Here is a 17,546-nt window from a genome sequence, read left to right as displayed (position 1 = left end):
ATGAAACAGAAGTTGGTGTTTGGATTTTTTACTTTGCTTTTCTGTTTGGAGTGTCATTGCAACTACTGTATTGTAAATGATGGAAAATAATTGCATATGTTAAAAAATATGAAACTTTATAAAGTAAAAAATAAATAAATAAAAATTTAAAAAAAAAAATCCTAGGGGCGCCTGGGTGACTCAGTCGGTTGGGCGTCCGGCTTCGGCTCAGGTCATGATCTCATGGTTCGTGGGTTCGAGCACTGAGTCGGGCTCTGTGCTGACAGCCAGCTCAGAGCCTGGAGCCTGCTTCAGATTCTGTGTCTCCCTCTCTCTGGCCCTCCCCTGTTCATGCTGTCTCTCTCTCTGTCTCTCACAAGTAAATAAAAAACATTAAAAAAATATCCTAGCTCCAGGACTCCAGTTATGGCCATTTTCTTCTTGAGTGCTTTGACAGGGATAGAGTATAGCGTAAGACTGCAATAGCAGTGACAAGACTAAAAGAAAAGAGAATAATCTGTCTTTAAAATTCAAATCACTTAAGCTACAGCCAATCAGAAAGAGTGTTTGAGATGACACATCTGTTACTAAGGAAAAGGCTCTTGTAAATAGTTCAGGAGAGGAACTACTTCATTTATTCTTAATCAAATATACACACAACCAAATAACAACACACAAAAAAAATCAGGTTTTTGAGAATGTTGGGAAGTAACTCACAGTCTCTTCCATCCCAGCCCAAAAGCAAGAAAGAGATGTGCTTGAAGCTTGATAGTGAGAGGAGAATCAATGGAAACCCATCAAAGTGAGAGCTAATGACAGATCATTCCTGTGCTGTGACAGCTAATAAATCATCTTCAGAGATGGTAAAATTGCCATCTTATGGAGAATGCTTGCTTTTGGCAGTATTGGGTGACAGAGCCTCAGTTAAGAACCTTCTTATTGCTTTAGGTTTCTCCTCCATGTCCTAGTCTCCCAGATTGACAACTCAGTCCGAGAGCTGGGAATCCCTGGCACTGTACCATATTTAGAGAACATCAGAGGTGAAATTTAGTTTCAACTCTCCCTTAAATATAGATGGATCATAGAGAGGTCATAGGTAGTGGTTATTGGAAACCATGGACTGTAATCCCTACCATTTAAAATATGACTAGAGATTGGAGTGACTGGAGCAGGGCAGGGGATTCACCACATTTGAGCTCAGGTTTATGAATAGGGTGGAGCAAATAGGGCAGAGCCTATTTACTGGCAGCAATAGAAATAATAAACTACAGGGAAGTTTTACCATAACATTCCTCATGCTTTAACATCATGAATGGTGTCCTTGTGACATAAATTATTGAAACTGTGTTCCTAAAATTTTATTTTGATATTCCCCATTGAGAAAACTGAAAGTCAAGACACTGGCCCTCATGTTTCTGAACACAAAGGGCCATAATAAGGAAAATAAAACCACACATAGAAAGAGCTGAACACAAACACAAACAAAGTGCTAAACCAAACCAGTGAAGAGAGACCTGGCAGTGAGGGGGCCCAACAGATGGTAAGTTCACTGTTTAATGTCAGTCATGACACATATGCTCAGGGTGGAGTTTCCACACCGTTGTGCTGATGCCTTATCTTGCCCCACAGCTGCCCTCACAAATCATGAGGGAGAAAACCCTACACATTGCTGATTATTTGATCACATCCAAGGGTTTTGAACATCCTCGGACCCTGATTTTTGGATCACTTGGGAGAGACCCACAGCACACTTTTGCCCCAAAATTGTTAAGAAATACACTTCCTGGAGGCAAGAGAATAGTCCACATGAGAGTTCTGCAGCATCAGTCTCTGCTGAGAGTCTGGTCCTATGGTTTAGGCTTGTCATCTCTCTCAGAGGAAAAAGCTAGTCTGATGTTTCTATGTCTGCCCTTTACTGGCTTGCATACTAAGTTGTTCTTAAGATGTTCATAAATAGATGGTAAGCAGGCATTTTTGAGAAAACATTTTGTATGTTATTATAGCACCTTCAACCCAAGGTCGTGTTCACCAACTTACGATATGGCTTAGTTCTAAAACACTGATTGGTTCCTCTTAGGAAATTACTAAACTTGGGAAACTTTAAAACATACTTTCAGTTCCCTTTCCCTGTGACAGCAGAGCAGGTCCTATTCAGACACTGCTCATGGTCTCCAGTTCTCTTCCTATACTGTAGTTCCTATGTCTGAGGGGATTTCCAAGGACACCTGGGTAAGTTGTTCTCAGTGACATCAAATGGTTAGGAGTCACTGTCTAGTAAGAGTTCAGTCTGTAAGTAAATGTCCCTGGAGACATTCTCAACAGAATTGTTTGTTACAATTTTTCTATGTTATATGGGCTTATACCTTTAGGTAGCCAGGGTTCCTTTAGGAAGGTTGGAAGAGCACAGGTCAGTGCATACCCCCTAATGCCAAGAGATCAGAAACCTGTGGGAAGCCTTTGTGGACAGCTCAGTTTCTCTAGAGTCCCGTGGGAAACACTGTCTTGGGAACACAAGGCTGTTGCCACGACCATTGTGTGTGAAACCTTGTTTTCACTGCTTCAGCCTTCCTGCCACCTCCCAGATCTCATACTACTAACTAGTACTTGCAGCGTGTGGTCCACATCCAATCCTGGGGCAAAGAGACTCTTACTTCTATTCCCTGTGATACACACAAGACATAGAAGCTAACGGAAAAATTATTAAATGAAAATATATATCTTGATATATCTACATCTCTAGCATCTGTTTATCTCCACCATGGTTCACTCAGGCTCCTTCCACAGTATGAAAGCTAGAGCCAGAAGCATATTAATTGGGGTATTAGGTGAGGGTTTGGACATGATCGCTTTCCATTTACCCAGGTGATATCTGATGCCTCACCGCTTCATGTGTGTAGTTTGTGTAGGAGGAATCTGCAGCTCCTTCCTTTTGCTTTCCTTCCTTACCTATTGCCCTTAGTGTGCAGAACTTCCTATCAGACCTGATGGGGGGAGGGGGATATCGATCCAGGCATGTCCTTCCCAAATCTACATGTAAGACACTCTACTGGTTCTGTTTCATTTTTTTCCCCATCTTGAGAGGTGGCAGAAGCTATTGCTGCTAAAATAAATTTCTGTCCATGTGAGGAGCGTCAACAGTAGATATAAACAAATGTGCTAAAGTGGTGGGGTGTGGGCCTTCCTAATCTGTTCCATCTGAATAAAGAGAGCATGGTGTTTTGGCCCATCTCTGACTTGGGAGAATGACAGCATGTGAATTTAATTTGTTTTCTCTTCACCTGTACCTGAAAGCTACTCTTAAAAGTCTGAGTTTTTAATAGGCCCTAGGGTTGTGTAATTACACTTCTCTGCTTAGGTAGTCTGTCAATAAGAACATGGAGATTAATGCCATGTACTGTCTCTCTCTCGCTCTCTCTTGCTCTCACTCTCACTCTCACTCTCTCTCTCTCCTTAGAGGAATTATTCTCCTGATTTATAGGAATTATAGCATACCAGAGGATTTATTTGCAAAATTTTAATAAGTAGAGCATTCTAAAATTTCCTGTATGTTGCACAAACATATCTGAAAGCAGCAATTTGATTGTTTGGAACAATGTAAAATAATCAATTGTCCCAATTTGATTAAAATAAATCCATTTCTACTCTCTGCTGGAAATTTTTGCAGAGAGAAGTGAGTTGCATTCTCCTTACTCATGTTCTATGTGGGATGGATTCAGAAAGAGGGAGGAAGAGAAAAAGGCAGGAAATGTCTTAGTGGGAATAAAATGTCCGTATTCTCTGGGACTGGATGATGTGCAAAGTAAAGGTTTTCTGTTGTGTGAGGTTTGGCAGTCCCTTCCAAATCCCGCCTGGCCTATGTCTGGTGTGTAAGAGACCCCAAAAGATACTTCGTGCCTACAACTCTGGGAGTGCAGAGCATTCCCAACATGCCACCCTCTCCATGATCTGTCACTAACAGATCCATCTGTCCTGCCCTCTAATGTCCTGGGTGTGGTCAGGAACCAATTCCATTGTCCTCAGGCACTCTGCTTCATGGCTGGTGAAGCAAACTCTTGAGCCTCCCAGAAAATAATTGACTACAATCCCGGCATGTGAGTTACTCCCTTTCCTACTGCTTTGGGGGTAGAGGCTAGAATTCATAATTAAGCACAGATCTATCCAAAGGTATCATGAATATGCTCTCTCTACTCTCTGACCACCATTTGGTTAGTTGAAAGAGAATAATAGAAACATGTTTTCCTCACTTTAAAATTCTGCAAAACGGGAAATGAATAGTTTCATAGTTCATAGATATATCTGTATTAAAGTCCCTTTAGGTGAAATTGTGGAAAGAAAATAGATATCACGTATATATGTTATGTGGAGATGTATAATGTACAGCCATTTTCTATCATTAGTCACATATACCATAATCTTAATACAGTGGAAGAAATGAACAGAATCTAGCTATGTGAGCTAGGTTTCTTAGCCCGATTTTCCTTCTGAGTAATAGACAACAGTCAGCTTCTACCATGGCTCCTCTTGGCTTCAGCATTACATGAGGGCCTGTCTGTTAATGCTTGAGAATTTTTCTATCTCTTGTAAGTCTCCTGCTTTGTTCCAAGGGTAAAATCGGTATCAGAGGAATCAGTCAGGTCTGGGCTCTGTTGAAGTAGTCACATGACAGTGTTAGTGTACTTGTAAGTTCACAAAACACATCTACTCCTGGGGCATGTGCCACATAAAACTGCTTAGCCTTGAGGATTGTTCTCTCAGAGGATAGTAATTGGCTTTTTATGGGGACCCTTCCCTTAGTCAGGAGGGAATTTAGGGGCTGGGTTTTCAGAACTGACCATGTCCAGACAGTAGTGCGCTCATTACTGCCACCGTTTCTCTGGGCGTGTGCAAGCTTCTGTAGGAACGTGGGCCCCCAGAGTGTGAGCTTTGCTCCTGTCCGCAGACTGTGGGAATGTCTGTATAGAAGCCCTTCTGACACTTACTCTTCTAAGAGGGGTAAGTGAGGGTGAGAAACTAGAGCTTGAAGAGGTTTGATTTAATGTATTTGGTCAGCAGTCTTACCCAAGGAGCACTGCAACACACTCGCAGAAAATTTAAGAATAGAGGAAATATGAGGATGAAAAGTTAAGAAACGTGAAGAATGAATCAATGTGTCCACTGACTGACTGGATTAGGATAAGGTGCTAGGAAATGATTTAAAAATGTACTTAGTTAAGGTCTGAAGTCTTAAAGTCATAAATGAATGAACTAATTTTTTACACAAAAATTGAAGTTGTGAAGAGGAGGGGAGTCTCATTTGGACTGAATATGGCCTGCGCCCAGCACGGAGTGTGAGGAAACATGTTGGTTAAGGCAAGAGGACAGGGGAGAACATGAATGCACACATGGCATCTCAAGAACAGATCATTTCAACCCTCTGATGGGATAATACATGAGGAGTGGTCAGTGTTGTAAACTATTTTAGAAAAACCAGGACCAGGGCGGCTGGGTGGCTCAGTCAGTTAAGCATCTTGCTTCGCCTCAGGTCATGATCTCATGGTTCATGGGTTCGAGCTCCGCATCGGGCTCTGTACTGACTGCTAGCTCAGAGCCTGGAGCCTGTTTCAGATTCTGTGTCTCCCTCACTCTCTGACCCTCCCCTGCTCACTCTGTCTCTCTCTGTTAATTAAAATTAAAAAAGCATAAAAATAAAAATTAAAAAAAAGAAAAACCGGGAGTAAAGATGTAAAGTAACTTACATATTTTGGATTTCTGAGGTTACTTTTAAACTTTACAACTTATAAGATAGAAAGAAAGAAGAGAAATAGGCCTGAGGATTGTTAAGGGTTTTACTGAAATGTGTTTTGGTACCCACTTTGTTTCTCACCAATTACAAACACCACAAATAATGGCTATATTATCTTACCACCATATCTTATAGATAATAATAACATTTACGATTTGTTCTGTGAAATCTGGGTATTAAAAACGTCTTTAGGGTGAGGTACCACTTAGGGGGTAGCACAGTGGTTTTCCCAACCAAGTGTTTGACCCTGTAGCCAGTAGGATGGGTCCACTGAAAACTGTAAAACCACTCCAACATAAGCACAGTCAGGAGGTGAGGATATTGTCTTGTCTTGACACTGTGCTTATAGGGGAATATTCAAAGGTTCTCAGGAAAAAGTTTCCCACTTTTTTGTTTTTGTTTTTATAATGCATGGTAAAATGAAACTGGGATTATCTCTTGTGGTCAGTAGTATTTAATTCTTTTTAAATTTTGACTGAGTATCCAGGGGTCTTTGAAAGAGCAAAGCTCTTAATGTAGTATGCATTACCTAATATTTCTACTTGTACATACAGATATTCTCAGGTATGTTTGATATAATTAGGTTGTTTAATGATTACTAATTCAATAACCTTTAAAGTCTTTTTATACTGAAGAGAAGAAGAAAAAGAGAAAAAAAAGTCTTTTTATACTACATTTCACAGAGGTTTTTTTTTTTAGGTTTATTTATTTATTTATTTTGAGAGAGAGAGACAGAATCTTAAGTAGGATCTATGATATCAGTTCAGAGACTGACGTGGGGTTTGCACTCACAAACCCAGAGATCATGACCTAAGCCAAGATCAAGAGCCAGATGCCTAACCAACTAAGCCACCTAGGCACCTGTGTTTCTTTTATTTTTTTTCTTTTTTGTTTTGATAAGCACACCACATAGAATGTGATTGAAAAAATACTGTTTTTTGATGGTGCCAGGCTGGTTAAGTGTCCAACTTCAGCTCCTATCATGATCTCAAGTTGGAGAGTTCAAACCCTGCATAAAGCGCTGTGTGGACCGCTCAGAGCCTGGAGCCTGCCCTGGGTTCTGTGTCTCCCTCTTTCTCTGCCCCTCCCTGCGTTATGCTCTATCTGTCTCTCGCTCTCTCTTAAAAATAAATAAACATTAAAAATTTTTTAAAGTACTGTTTTTTGAGCATTTAAAATTTTTGTAAATTTTTGAATTTTGATTTAAAAAAAATATATAATTCATTGTCAGGTTGACTAATGTACAGTGCATTCAGTGTGCTCTTGGTTTTGGTGGTGGATACCCGTGAATCATTGCTTACATACAACATCAAATGCTCATCCCGATAAGTGCCTATAAATATTTTTAATTAAAAAATGTTTAATTGAACTCTAGTTTAACATTATATTAGGTTCAGGTGCACATCAGAGTGATTTCACAACTATATACATTAGGATATGCTCTCCAGAAGTGCAGTTGTCATGTGCAACCACACAAAGCTACTACAGTATTTGTGATTCTATTCCGTACAGTGTATGTTTCATCCCTGGGATTTAGTTATTTTACAACCAGACGTTTGTACCTCTTAATTCCCTTCACTAATTTCAATCATTCCCCCCCGTCCCCATATATCTCTGGCAGCAACTAGTTTGTTCTCCATATTTATGAGTCTGTTTCTTTCTTTTTGTTGTTGGTGTTTGTTCATTTGTTTTAGAATTCATACATAAGTTAAATCATACAACTTGGAAAACACAGATGTGTTTTAAAAAATGTAAACGTAAATTACTTTTATTCTTATGAGTAAATGTGCAACACCCTTTCTACTTCTCCGTGACAAATTTAATCTCAGGCTAATTTTCTAGGCCTTTTTGGAAATCTGATAAAGGAAGAATGTCAGCTAGATTTTTAGACAAAAGTGTCTATGGTAAAAATGCTCTTTGCTTGGTAAATCGTATCTTGCCTGAGAAGACTACTGGGTGAACTATAACAAATGGTGGGGACCCACAGTTTGAACGCCACTAAGTGCAGTGACCCGCCTTGTAATCGTGGTCTGGAAGTTATGCTCATGTTGTTGTTTATTAGAGGTTCTGGCTCCAAGGGAGATGAGGAAGCTAAGCCAGGGCAGACTCCACTGCCACAGGTGTGACTTCATCTCCTGCAAGTAAACTCTCCCGTCGGGGTGGGGTGGGCAGACACTAGCATCTGGACTGCATTATGAACTTTTTCTAGACTGTCTTGCACTGAAAATAAAAATACCTGATGCTGTTCCTTTGGCATGCTTCGATTCCTGTCTATCATCTTACCGAGTGAATCTGAGAGCCAAGTGTGGCCTGGGGCAGTCATGTGAATCTGAATTTCAAAGTAAGAAGATCCCCCTGGGTCTTGTTATACAAACGGTATTCATTTTCTTTATTTTTATATACATTTGTGTGTATGGGAATGCTGTCTTTCTATTCATTGGGAATATATGTCTATATTACATATATATAATATTACATTATATCTATATTACATTATATTCTTACAAGTAAATATATAATTTCATATATATTTTTGAAACATTTCATATTTTTACAGCTTAAATATAATCTCACACATACTGTTGTATTTTTGCTTTAAAAAACTTAATTTCAGTTAGTTAACATACAGTGTTACATTGATTTCAGGTGTACAATATAATGATTCCATAGAACTCTTTCATACATCGCCCGATGCTCATCACAAAGTGTCCTTTTCAATTCCCATCACATATTTCACCCATCCTCCAAACCCCAACTGGTAACCATAAGTGTTCTCCATAATTAAAAATCTGTGTCTTGATTTGTCTAATTTTACCCCTTTGCTCATCTGTTTTGTTTCTGAAATTCCACGTATGAGTGAAATCTTACAGTGTTTTTCTTCTTTGACTTATTTTGCTTATTATTATCTGCTCTTTAGCACCAACCATATTGTTGCAAATGGCAAGATTTTATTGTTTTTTATGGATAAATAACATTCTATTGTGCATATATATATACACATATATATATACATATATATATACATATATGTGTGTGTATCTAATCTATCTGTTTATCTATCATCTTTATACATACATACGCCACATCTTCTATATGTATTCATCAATCGATAACCACTTGGGCTGCTATCATAATTGGCTATTGAAGGTAATGCTGTTATAAACATTGGGTGCATGCATCCCCTGGAAATAGTGTTTTTGTATTCTTTTGGTAAATACCCAGGAGTGCAACTGCTGGATTATAGGATAGTTCCATTTGTAACTTTTTGAGGCATCTCCATGCTACTTTCCCCAGAGGCCGCACAAGTTCACATTCTCATCAACGACGCTGATGGTTCCCTTTTCTCCACATCCTCTCCAACACCAGTTGTTTCTTGTGTTGTTCACTTTAACCATTGTGACAGGTGGGAGGTGATATCCTGTTATAGGTTTGATATGTATTTCCCTGATGGTAAGTGATGAACATCTTTCATATGTTATTGGCCATGTGTACATCTTCCCTGGAGAAATGTCTCTTCATGTCTTCCCATTTTTTAATTGGATTATTTGTTTTGGGGCTATCAGGTTGTATAAGTTCTTTATAAATTTCACATACTAACCCTTTACTGGATATGTCATTGGGAGGTATCGTCTCCTGTGCTGTAGGAAGCCTTTTAGTTTTGTTGATTTTTTCCTTCCTTGTGCAGAGGACTTTTATTTTGATGTAGTTCCAATAGTTTTTTGTTTTTATCTTTATTCCCTTGCCTCAGGACACATATCTACAAAGACGTTGCTATGGCCAATGTCAAAAAGGTTACTGCCTGTATTCTCTTCTAGGAATTTTATGGGTGCAGTCTCACATTTAGGATTCTAATCCATTTTGAATTTATTTTTGTGTATGATATAAGAAAGTATCCAGTTCCACTCTTTTGCATGTTGCCGTCCAGTTTTCCCAAATCCATTTATGGAAGAGACTGTCTTTTCCCTATTGGATATTCTTTCCTGCCTTCTCAAAGATTCAGTGGCCATATAGTTGTGGATTTACTTCTGGGTTTTCTGGGTATTCTGTTCTATTTATCTGTATGTCTTTTTTTGTGCCAGTACCATATTCTTTTGATTACTGCAGCTTTGTAATATAACTTGAAGTCTAGAATTGTGATGTCCCCAGCTTGGCCTTCCTTTTTCAAGTTTACTTTTGCTATTTGGGACACTTTGTGGTTCCACACAAATTTACAATGCTTTGCTCTAATTCTGTGAAAAATGCTGTGGGTATTTTGAAAGGTTTGCATAAAATGTTTGGATTGCTTTGGATAGCATAGACATTTTAAAAATATTTATTCTTCTAATTCATGAACATGGGATGTCTTTCCATTTCTTTCTGTCATCTTCAATTTCTTCCCTCATTGTTTATAGCTTTCAGAGTACAAATCTTTTACCTCTTTAGTTAGGTTTATTCCTAGATGTCTTATTGTTTTGGGTGCCATTGTAAATGGGATTGAACCCTTGATTTCTCTTTCTGCTTCTCCATTATTGGCGTATAGAAATGTAACAGATCTCTGTCCATTGATTTTATATTCTACATCTTTATTGAATTGAATTCATTTGTCAGTTCTAGCAGATTTTTAGTGGAATCTTTTAGTTTTCTATATATAGTGACATGTCATCTGCAAATAGTGACAGTTTCACTTACTTTTCACCCATTAGGATTCTTTAATATCTTTCTGTTTTCTGACTGCTGTGGGTAGAACCTCCAGGACTAAGTTTTTATTTTTAAAGTTTAATTATTTATTTTGAAAGAGAGAGAGAAAGCAGGAGTGGGGCACAGAGAGGGAGAGAGAATCCCAAGCAGACCAGGCACTGTTCAGTATGAATTTGACACGAGGCTTGATCACAGGAACTATGAGAACATGACCTGAGCCAAAATCTAGAGTCTGACACTTAACGTATTGAACCACACAGGTGCCCCAAGACTTCCAGGAGTATACTTTTAAAAAGCAATGAGGGTGGATATACTTGTCTTGTTCTTGACCTTCAGGGAAAAGCGATTAGTTTTTCCCCATTATGGATGCATGATCTGTGGATTTGCCATAAATGGCCATAACTATAATGAGGTATTCTTGCTATACACAGTTTGTTAAGGTGGGTTTTTTTTGTTTTTTGAGGTTTTTTTGTTTTGTTTTTTTTGTTTAGCACGAATGGAATTTGTATTTGTCATTTGCTTTTTCTGTGTCTTTTGATACCCAAGAAGGTAACGGTGTCAGGCTGGTGTTAAATTCTGGGTATATGTGCTGGAGGTCTGGACAAGGGTGGAGCTACAAGTATGTGCTCTACTACTGGGTAAGCAGTTCTCCATGAGCTCTATTGGATCAGCATTGGTGCACCTTGCAAAAGAGCATGTAGTATCCATGACCACGCTTTGTGAGAACTTGATCCATAATGCATATAGTTTCAGGCATATTGATAGGCTAATTGTAGGGGTATTTATGGATGCCAGTTTGCAATCCACATATCACCCCATTGAAATTATACTAAGAGCATTAGAACATAAACCTGCCAATCAGGCATGTCTCTTTTGGCTGCATTGGGAGACCTTTCTGTCTAACACGTAATTTGAAACATGTGTAAGGAGGGAGGGCCTCACTTAAACATTGATTTTATTGGTACCATTTAATGTAGAAGGAGATGAAGTCTGGGTTAGAACATGACCAGAGACCCACTGGCTGAAATCCTTCTAACTGGACCTTCCAGTGCCTGGTGCGCAGCCATCCTGTGGTACAGTTGTGCACCTGACTGCATTTGCTCCAACACACCTCCTGAGACAGCATTAGTCCCAAGGATTCTACTAACAATCCCATCATCCTGTCATGCACAAAGAGTAAAAGGCACGGTGAATGAGACTACTTGCATTTGATATGCTGTGAGGATTTTCTTCAGACTGAGCAATGTGGATACTGAAGGAAGGCAAGGTGTAGATCCTTTGAATCTAAAGAACCTTTACCTCTTCTTCAGAGAGCAGTAGGGGCCCAGCCCATCGCAGCTGATTGTGGTCACTGATCCCTGTGTTCCTTTTTGAATGTTATTTTTGAACATGCCTGGTATCTATCTGGTGCCTCTTCTCTCTAAGGTCCACATAGTTCCACTCATGGGTCCCAGAGCTAGAATTTCAGTCTTCTGCAAAACTTTTGATGAGTTTCATTCAAATTTATTAGCCTTTATAACTCATACAGTGTGATAATCCTGGTGACCTTAGTTTGTCACTGGTAGTAGGTTCTTTATCTTGGCCAGTAAATATGTATGATTATGATCTCTAAGAATTTGGTAGTGGTTTGTGCCCTTGGACTCTCTTATAAGAAGGTCATACTGCACGATTTGACCTCAATCAGGTGGCAGCATATGAAAGACAGCAAGAGGGCTTTCAGGGAGGAGATAAGAAGGTGAGGAAACAGGGGGACCAGTATTCTCCTTGTCCCTCAAACATAGCTCTATTGAAATCAGATCACTTAAAACACCCAGGTAATTGATTTGTGGACCTGCAAAAGTATCACCACAGTAGGAGGAAGATAGCCTGGCAGGAAGTGTGTGTATGTGAAATAATTGACATAGCCACCGAGGGAAAGGAACCCTTTCTGTGGAGAAACTAAAGGGAGCAAAAGAAAGAGGGGTTGTGAAAGTGCTGCACTGAGTTAGCACAAGAGGAAACGTTATGGACCACGGACTAGGAAACAAGGAGTCCGGAGAGTGTCAGTTTTGTTGTGTAAACAGTTTTTGGAGCTGAAACTTGGAGGTTTTTAAAGTGTATGACTCTCTCCCAAGTGGAGCAATGGCATGGGCTTCTGGGGAGCAGGGAGCTGGCCCCAGAGTGCATAGCATGGTGTAGCGATCTCCAGGGCACAAAGGGAGAGACCATTTCCCTTCTGGGATTACTTTGGGAAGAGAGGTGAGTACCTCCCGATGGACAAATGACCCTGTAGGTGACAGCTAAAGGCCTTTTTCATCAGCAGGGTGAGAGGCTCTATTCCAGAGCAGGGGAGTGGACTGACATGGGGATGGGTCCTTTTAGACATCCAGTTTTAAATCCCAGACGATTAAAATGGGAAACCCTTATGGATTGTGTGGCAATGAGAGATCCAAACACCAAGCGCTCCAGAGGCTTTGGGTTTGTCACCTGTGCCACTGTGGAGGAGGTGGATGCAGCCATGAATGCAAGGCCACACAAGGTGGATGGAAGGGCTGTAGAACCAAAGAGGGCTGTCTCGAGAGAAGATTCTCAAAGACCTGGTGCCCACTTAACTGTGAAAAAGATTTTTGTCAGTGGCATTAAAGAAGACACTAAAGAACATCATCTAAGATTATTTTGAACAGTATAGGAAAATTGAAGTGATTGAAATCATGACTGACTGAGGCAGTGGCACAAAGAGGAGCTTTGCTTTCATCACCTTTGATGACTATGACTCTGTAGACAAGATTGTCATTCAAAAATACCATACTGTGAATGGCCACAACTGTGAAGTAAGGAAGGCTCTATTTACATGAGAGATGGCTAGTGCTTCTTCCAGCCAAAGAGGTCGAAGTGGTTCTGGAAACTTTGGTGGTGGTCATGGAGGTGGTTTTGGTGGGAATGACAACTTTGGTCGTGGAGGAAACTTCATTAGGCATGGTGGCTTTGGTGGCAGTCGAGGTGGTGGTGGATATGGTGGCAGTGGGGATGGCTATAACAGATTTGGAAACGATGGAAGCAACTTTGGAGGTGGTGGAAGCTATAATGATTTTGTCAGTTACAACAATCAATCTTTAAAGTTTGGACCCATGAAAGGAGGACGTTTTGGAGGCAGAAGCTCTGGCCTCTATGGTGGTGGAGGCCAATGCTTTGCCAAGCCATGAAACCAAGGTGCTTATGATGGTTCCAGCATCAGCAGTAGCTATGGCAGTAGCAGAAGGTTTAAATACTGCCAGAAAACAAAGCTTAGCAGGAGCGGAGAGCCAGAGAAGTGACAGGGAAGCAATAGATTTGTGAACTCAGCCAAGCACAGTGGTGGCAGGGCCTAGCTGCTACGAAGAAGACATGTTTTAGACAATACTCTTGTGTATGGGCAAAAAAACTCGAGGACTGTGTATTGTGACTAATTGTATAACAGGTTATTTTAGTTTCTGTTCTGTGGAAAGTGGTAAGCATTCCAACAAAGTGGGTTTTTTTTTTTTTTTTTTTTGGCATTCATGTTGTTGATTGCTAAATGTAATAGTCTGATCAGGACACTGAATAAATGTGTCTTTAAAAATAAATAAATAAATAAAAATAAATCCCAGCTGATAGCCTAGTAAAAGTCAGAGGAGAACTAAGGTGCAGGGGAAGTTGACTGGCCTGAACATCATAGGTTGAGAGTCCTAGTCCAGCAAGAAGAGACTGGGGATGTTGCAATTATTCTCCCATACACCAACACGGTGGGACTTCAGATAACAGCACAGGGTCCCCCAGTGGAGATGGGGCACGGTTTCATCTAACCATGGTCATCTGTTCCTGGCTACTGCTTATTCACTGGAGCAAGATTGACAGATTTGGCAGCTGGCCTCTTCTCCAGATCACAGCCATTAGCCCCAGGCACAAAAAGACAACTTTTTGTCATTGTTATTGTTCTTTTTCTTACCTCCCTCTTCTTTTTTAATTTGGAATCAGGTTCATAATTTCTGATTTGCTTTTTTTCAACTCCCATGATATATATTTATATTTTTTAATCAGGTATTTTTTATTGTATTCTTTACCACGTTTTCTTTTTCTTATTCTTCTTTCTTTTCTTTTTCTTGGGAATTCGTTTTATATAGTTTGTTAAATTCTCTGTTTGGTTTTCTTTTCTACCATTTCCTTTTTCTTTTTTTATGTGATCAGGCTCTCCCTGCTTTTCCTCAAGGTTACCTCAACAAACAAATCAATGTACACCTAGTTAAATGTCTAAGGGATCCCCCACAGCCTGCAAGTGGGAGCTTTGCAGAAGACTGACCAGTGAGATAGAGCAGCCAAAACGCAAAAACAGAGTGCAGACAACCTATGTCAGAAACACTTCCTGGAATGCTAGGCCCTGTACAGTTAATGACCCCTATTTAATATGGTAGTACATTTAAGTGCAAGACACATTGCAAGCTATCAAAACATGCCAAAGACAGGATCTTGACCAAAATGACAAAATGGAGCAATTTTTCCCAAAAGAAAAGTCACAAAGAAGTCACAGGCAGAAATGCTCCAAACAGATAAAACAATTGTCTGAACACGAACTCAGAATAACATTCATAACAGCAATAGCTGGTCTCGATAAAAGCATAGTAGACACCAGAGAAACCCCTGCTGCAGAGATGAAAGCCCTGAGAACAAATCAGGATGAATTTAAAAACAGGTTTGGCAGAGATACATTAAACTAGATACAGTGACAGAGAGGATGTAAGAGGCAGAAGAGAGAATAGGTGAAATAGAAGATAAATTATGCAAAATGATGAAGCTGAAGAGAAGCAGGAAAGGAAATTACTAGATCATGAGGGTTATGCAGAGATTTAAGCGATTCCATGAAATGAAACATATCCGTATCTTAGGATCCATAAGAAGAGTGAAAGAAAGGGGAAGAAGTTTTATTTGAATGAATTATGGCTGATAACTTCCCTAATTGAGGGAAGAAAACAAGCGTTGAAGACTAAGAGGCACAGGGAACTCCCTTCAAAATCAACAAATACACGCCAACACCATGACATATCATAGTGAAACTGACAAAATACAAAGATAAAGAGAGAATTCTGAAAGCATCTAGAGACAAAAGGTCTTTAACTTACAAGGGTGGACAGATAAGTCTAGTACCAGTCCTGTCCACTGTAACACAGCAGGCACAATGGGAGGGGGAGGAAATATTTAATATGCTGAATAGGAAAAATATACAGCCAAAAATCCTTTATCCAGCAATTCTGTTACTCAGAATAGAAGAAGAAATAAAGAAATTCCAAGTGAAACAAAAACTAAAGGAGTTCATTACCACTAAATCAGCCCTGCAAGTGATTAGAAGGGGAAATCAATGAGTTGAAAGCAGTAAAGACTATGAAAGACCAGAGAATAACATAACAAACATGAAATCCATAGATAAAACAATGGCACTAAATTAATATCTGTCAATAATCATTCTGAATGTGAATGGACTAACTGTCCTATCAAAAGACATAGGGTATCAGAATGGATTTAAAAAAGAAGACGAGATCCATCTCTATGCTGCCTACAAGAGACTCGTTTTATACATAAGACACCTGCTGATTGAAAGTGAGAAGACTGAGAACTGTCTGGAGCAGACATACTTATATCAGATGAAGAAGATTTTAAAACAATGACTCTAACAAGTGGTAAAAAAAAAGTCATTTATCAAAATAATAGGGTCTATCCATCAAGAATTGTAAATATTTATGCCCCCACTTGGAAGAACACAAATATATCAATTGATTAATCACAAACATATGCAAACTTATTGACAATAATACAATAATTGCAGGAGATTTTAGTATTCCACCTGGGACCAATGGACAGATCATCTAAGCAAAAATTCAACAAGGAACCAATGGCTATGAATGACATATTAGACCAGATGGACTAAACAGATCTATTCAGAATATTTCATGCTAAAGCAGCAGAATACACACACTTCTCAACTGCACATGGAATATTCTCCAGAATAGATCACACATTGCATCACAAATTAGACCTCAACAAGTACAAAAAGATTGAGACCATACTATGCATTTTTTTTAGATCACATGTCTATGAAACTTACCACAAGAATAAATTTGGAAAGCCCTCAAATACATGAAAGTTAAACAAAATCCTAATAATGAATAAATTGGTTAACCAAGAAATTTGAGAAGAAATTTAAAAATACATAGATGAAAATGAAAATGAAAACACGACAGTCCAAACCCTTTGAGATGCTGCAAAGGCAGTCCTACATTGCAATTCATGTTTATCTCAAGAAACAAGAGAGATCCCAAATACACAACCTAACTTTACACCTAAAGGAGCTAGAACAAGAATAGCAAATAAAGCCGAAACCCAGCAGAAGAAGGTTAATAAAAAACATTACAGCAGAAATAAACGGAATAGAATTCTCTCAAAATTGTAGAACAGATCAATGAAATGAAAAGATGATGTTTTCAAAGAATAAACAAAATTTATAAACCCTGGTTAGACTTTTCAAAATGAAAAGAAAAAGGACCAAATAGATAAAATCATGAATGAAAAAGGAGAGATGACAACCACCACAGAAATACAATGATAAGAGAATACTACAAATAATTATCTGTCAACATCTGGACAATAGGGAAGAAATGAACAAATTCCTAGACACTCACTACTACCCAATTCAAACAGGAAGAAATAGAAAATTTGAACAGGCCCATTACCAACAAAGAAGTTGAATGGATTGTCAAAATCTCTCAGCAAATAAGAGTCCTAGGACAGATGGCTTCTCAGGAGAATTCTACCAGACATTTAAAGAAGTGTTAATATCATCTAACCTTAATATCATCTAACTTTTCCAAAAGATAGAAATGGAAGGAAAGCTTCTCAACTCATTCTAATAAGCCAGTAGTATCTTGATTCCCAAACCACACAAAAACTCCACTAAAAAGGAGAATCACAGGTCAATATTCCTTTTTTGTCCATAATATTTTATTGTCAAATTGTTTTCCATACAACACCCAGTGCTCTTCCCCATAAGTGCCCTCCACCATCAGCACCACCTCTTTTCCCCCCTCCCTCTTCCCCTTCAACTCTCAGTTCATTTTCAGCATTC

General features: G+C 39.1%; 2 protein-coding genes and 2 pseudogenes across 7 annotated transcripts in view; 2 read left to right on the top strand and 2 right to left on the bottom strand.

Annotated features, from left to right (window-relative positions):
- The window catches only part of LOC115296368, a 5,357-nt pseudogene extending 4,944 nt beyond the window's left edge, over positions 1 to 413 (bottom strand).
- LOC115295561 (DLA class II histocompatibility antigen, DR-1 beta chain-like) overlaps positions 1 to 17,546 on the top strand; it is a 169,874-nt gene that overhangs the window by 74,243 nt on the left and 78,085 nt on the right. The window lies entirely within an intron of this gene.
- LOC115295562 (DLA class II histocompatibility antigen, DR-1 beta chain-like) overlaps positions 1 to 17,546 on the bottom strand; it is an 81,249-nt gene that overhangs the window by 44,750 nt on the left and 18,953 nt on the right. The window lies entirely within an intron of this gene.
- Positions 12,780 to 13,620, top strand: LOC115296366 (annotated as a pseudogene).

The sequence above is a fragment of the Suricata suricatta genome, chromosome 7 (assembly GCF_006229205.1).
Source record: "Suricata suricatta isolate VVHF042 chromosome 7, meerkat_22Aug2017_6uvM2_HiC, whole genome shotgun sequence".
NCBI classification, from domain to species: Eukaryota; Metazoa; Chordata; class Mammalia; order Carnivora; family Herpestidae; genus Suricata; species Suricata suricatta.
Note: the sequence above shows the minus strand (reverse complement) of the source record. Positions and strands in the feature narration are given on the sequence as shown.